This window comes from Sinohyriopsis cumingii, chromosome 18 (assembly GCF_028554795.1).
Source record: "Sinohyriopsis cumingii isolate HCF-2022 chromosome 18, ASM2855479v2, whole genome shotgun sequence".
Lineage (NCBI taxonomy): Eukaryota > Metazoa > Mollusca > Bivalvia > Unionida > Unionidae > Sinohyriopsis > Sinohyriopsis cumingii.
The window spans coordinates 68,056,126-68,061,141 of record NC_142978.1 but is presented as its reverse complement, the minus strand read 5'-3'; the positions used below and the strand labels follow the sequence as shown (position 1 = coordinate 68,061,141).

At 37.8% G+C, this 5,016-nt stretch overlaps 1 pseudogene; it reads right to left on the bottom strand.

The window, feature by feature from the left end:
• Positions 1-4,467: 4,467 nt before the first annotated feature.
• LOC149776882 (U5 spliceosomal RNA) lies at positions 4,468-4,511 on the bottom strand (annotated as a pseudogene).
• Positions 4,512-5,016: the final 505 nt, after the last annotated feature.

The window sequence follows — 5,016 nt, the reverse complement described above, 5'->3', positions numbered from 1 at the left end:
TTGTGTTGGTTTGTATAAATGTTATGTAAGTATCCGTATGTTTTTTCTTCCTGTAAGCTCCATATTTCTTTGTTAATTCTGTATTCTATGATTGTGTTTTTTATTTTATATGCGATGTTTGGGGGTTTGAGTTTCTTTGTTAGTTTGTTATTTTTATATATTTCTGGGAAATTATTTAAGATATATCCAAAGAAATAAACATATATGTTTTTCCATGGTCTTCCGTCCAGGTTTTGTAATTTTTGTATTCTGTTAATGATGTTTGCCTTTTGTTTGATAGCAAGAATAGGGATGTTAAGCCCCCCTTTCTTGTTTTCTCTTTGCAGTGTCTGTTTACTTAGTTTGTGTATTTTCCCATTCCATATGAACTGGTATATTACCTTTTCGAATTTCCTAATGTACTGCATATCAAAGTCTATAACACTAAACTCATACCATATGTTACTAAAAAGGTATGTTTTAGCTATGTGGGCTCTGTCGATAAGGTTAAAATACAGCGAGCTCCACAAAAGTAATTGTCTTTTTAGTTTGTTTAGTACATTTAGGTAGTTTAAGTGTTTCGCGTTTTTTCCAAAAATAATGCCGAGTGTTTTAACGTGTTTCTTTATTTTGTCAGGTGGTAAACCTGGATAGTTTCCACGCCAGTTCCCGAGTAACAAGATTTCGGTTTTCCCATCGTTTATCTGGGATCCGGATGCTTTTCCATAGTTGTAGTATTCTTGCATTAGATGTTTATATGAGGTTGTGTCTTTTATAAAATTGGTACAGTCATCCGCGTGCTGTAGCATCTTTATTTCTTCTTTTAGGTTAGGAATATGTATCCCTCTGATGTTTTCATTGCTCTGTATTTTGATTCTTAGCGCTTCGATGCCCATTACATAGAGTAACATGGATAAAGGGCATCCCTGTCTCACCGATCTCTCTATCGGGAATTTGTTTGTAATCGCGCCATTAGTTTGTACTACTGCTGATATGTTGTTATATAGGATTTCTATCCACTCTTTATAAATCGGTCCAAAATTAAAACGCTTTAGGATTTCAGTTATGTAATTTTTTTCAACCCTATCGAAAGCCTTTTCTTGATCTATTAGGATCATCGCTCCGGTATCCTTTTGGCTCTCAATAAAGTCTATAATGGTTTTGATTGATAAGGTGTTGTCTAGAATATTTTTGTCATCACCTCCGCATGTTTGATTTATATTGATTATATCGTTGAGTGTAGTGGTGGTTCTACTGGCCAGTATTTTACTTAGTACTTTATAATCTGTGTTTAGTAGAGTGATTGGTCGCCAATTTGTTAATTCATTGGCATTCCCTTTGTTTTTGTAAATTAGCGTGATTAGTCCTTGTTTCATGCTTGGGGACATTTCTTTTTGTTTGAAAATTTCCTTGAAGATCTTACATAATAATGGTGCTAGTAGTTTTTGGAAAGTCTTATAGAATTCAGCGGTTAGGCCGTCTAATCCCGGGGATTTATCCTTGTTTAGTTGGTTGATTGCGTTTATTATTTCTTGTTCCGTGATGGGGTTTTCGCATAGGTCTGTATTCTCCTGGCTTAGTTTCGGAAAGTTTACATTTTCCATGTAATGTGTTATATTTGATGTTGGTATTTTTTGTGATTGGTATAGATTTGCATAAAATTTATGTATATAGTCTAGTATTTCTGTTTTATGTTTTAGGACTTTTTCTCCTTCTTTTAATTCTGTGATGCTTCGTTCCAAACCTTTTCTAATCTCCTCTTTCCTATATAGGTGCCTCCCTTCTTTGTAAATGTAGTGGAATTTACCAGCTCTGAGTCTATTTCCTATTTCTTCTTTTTCTTTCAGTGTATGTAGGACGCTTTTTGCCGTTTGTATATCTTTGTTTGTGGATTCAGGGTGGTGGATAATATAATGACATTCCCTCTCAATGTACATTTTGTTTTTTGCTATGGAGAGTGCATATGATTGGGAGATATTTTTAATATCCTTTTTTTTTTGTTCCCATTCTTCTATTATATTATTGCAGTGTATATCGTGGTTGGTCAAAATATGGGCAATTTCCTGCTGGTATGTTTCCAGCTGTAGTAACTGATTGTTTAATTTCCATTGTCCCCTTCCCCACTTGTGTGGGTTTCGGGTTTTTATTACTACAGAAGTAGCATTATGGTCCGCTAGTTTAAAAGGGAGGATTTCAGAGTTTATTATATTTTCCTTGTTTTGGTCATCTACATATATTCTGTCTAGTCTCGAGGCTCCATCGTTTTTATAGTGATATGTAAATTGATTCCCTTTTGGATTTTTGAATCTGTATGAATCTGTTAGTGAGTGTTCCTCTATCAGGTTGGATACGGTGGGGGCAAGTTCTTTGTCAAATTCAGACATTCCTCCCTTCCGGTCCAGGTCTGATATAGTGCAGTTAAAATCTCCAGCTATCAACATGTGTTCGAGGTTGAATTCTCTTAGGTATTCTTGTAAGGTTTGGTAGTAGTGTCTCCTATGTGTTTTATTTCCTGGTGCATATATGTTAATTATGTGTATGCTGTTAATAAAAATGTGTAATACCCTACCTTTTAGTGTGTCGGGTATGTTGTAGTTTTTCCATTTATTATTTTTTATGTTTTTATTTAATATAACAGCTACCCCTGATCTTGGGTTAATTAGGTCTTTTTGTACTATGAGTGTAGCATCCAAATTGTTTTCCAGGTATTGTATTACTTGAATGTTTATGTCGTGTATTTCCTGTAATAGGATAATGTGATAATTTCTTGCAAAATGTACGAGTTGTTTGGCTTTATCATGGTTTAGTCCATTACAATTTAGAGATAGAATGCGTATTTCTTGCTCCATTTCCATAGAAAAAGAATGTAAGGGTTACTGAGGGTTTATTCTGCATTATGAGTTTTGGCAGTGGTTGTGTGTGGTGGCTTGTTAGCGGTTATGGCTTTTGGTTGGTGTTTTAGTTATTGTTTTGTATTTTGTTGGTGTAGTGTTTGGGTGATCCTTGTTTTTGGTGGTTGTTGTATTTATGTGCTTGGTTGATAGTGCTGCTTCTTGTTGTTGGTGCTGCTTCTTGCTCTTGTGCGGGCATATGAGTTTTGCTGGTTGTTGCACGCTGATTTCGTGTGAGGCTGCTTTTGACGATTTTGGTGGGGTCTGATATAGGTTGTTTTCCTCTTTGTTGTTCCTTGTCATTGTTTTTTGGGGGCCTGGTTCCATTTAATTCGGATTGCTTGGTTTTCTGATTCTTTCTTTTCTTTCGTGGTTCTACAGTTTGGTAATCTGTTTCGGTTACACTTTCACTGCCCGACTCCGCCCGTTTACCATCGTGCTCGTCCTCCAGCGCCGCCTCCTCCTCACTCTGCATGGCCTCCTCCTCCTCCTCCTTTTCTGGAGCTGCTGGGGGCTGGGGCTGCTCCATGCTGACAGCCTCCTGGTCCGGCTCATGATCAGAATCGCCACCATCGTCGGAGATGTGTCCGAACAGATCATCACTTCTTGACGCCGCCGCCGCATATGTACCACGTCCGTTTGCCTCTCTGCAATCTCTCCTCACGTGGCCCTTTTTTCCGCAAGTGAGGCAGGGGCGTGTGACATTGCACCCTGGGTACCACGAGTGTACCACGAAACCATGTACCTTAAAAAACTCTGGCACCCTATCTACGTCTGCAGCATCAATCTGCACTATTCTCTTTCCCGTTCTCACTGTCGGGAACCCCCGCAATGTCTCCCACCTAACCTTACAAATTCCGACACCCAGTCTGGCTTCAACTCCCTCCTTAAACAAGTCCATAGGGAACTCATTTGGGTATCTGGTAATGTGTATGTCTATGAATTTTCTTTTTGTAAACCTAGTTATGGGTGGTGGTGTTGTGATCAGGACTGTCTTCCCTTTTATAGTAAAACTCTCAAAATTAATTATTTTGGTTTTGTTTTTAGGATAGATCAGCATAATCCCTCTTCCTATATTTGTAATAAAATCGATGTTTTCGAGGGTTACTCCCCTGGCGGCTAGTGCTCCGAGGATTTCGGGGGTTGCCGGTCTTTCCGCCGCATGGACTTGGGACAGATCTACCGCTTGGACATAGTCCCATCTTTCTGCGGTGAAAAGTCTGCCTTCTTCCGTATCGGTGAAGGCGTGCTTGGGTAAGAATTGCTTACATACCTCTTCGCTGTTCATCTTGTATGAGTGAAACAGTATGCTTATTTGTACTGATATACGGTAAACGTTAGAATTTAATGTGTAGTGGTGATGTGTGTTGCGACAGGGTCCTTAAAGGGGCTGTGATATTTAAGTGGCAATGTCGTGTAAGGAAGAATAAAGAGATAGATTAGAACGGACTCACCAAACGGTTCGGCTTCCCAGCTGAATTCCACCTGCTCCTGAATCACTGCTTACCTTCCTTTTTTATCCAGTCTAAATAATACGATGTGAAGAGAAGAGTAATCTTTAGTAAAAGGCGAAAGATTAATACGATGTGAAGAGAAACCAGAGTAATCTTTAGTAAAAGGCGAAAGATTAATACGATGTGAAGAGAAACCAGAGTAATCATTATACTTTCACGCTTTATTTTGAAGAGAAATAGTTTGAACTTTCCAAATGCTTTTGTAAAGACGATAGTGGAATGGTTATGTCTACAAAGATCCAAAAGGGTCATAGTTTTCAATATACAGTGTCATTTTGCTATTGGCTATTTTGAATTTCAGTGAAACCCATTTATTTTCTTTATACTGGTAGAAAGGATACTAATTAATATTTCTATATTTCTTGTCGTGGAAAAGGCAGGGGGAGTTAATTTGACAGTGAAAGGGATGTAATCCACATTCGTTAGATGTTCGAGTTATCGAGATGGATTATAACTACCTATTTATACATCAGGAAAAGATTACTAATTTGGAAAAAAATAACAGGTGTTTTATTCATATAGGAAATCAAAATTTACTTGAAGAAAAAAAATTCCATTTTAGATTAATGCAACGTGTGGATGTTTCAGATGTTTGGGATATCATCTGTCTTCTCCGAGGAGAGCAATGTAGA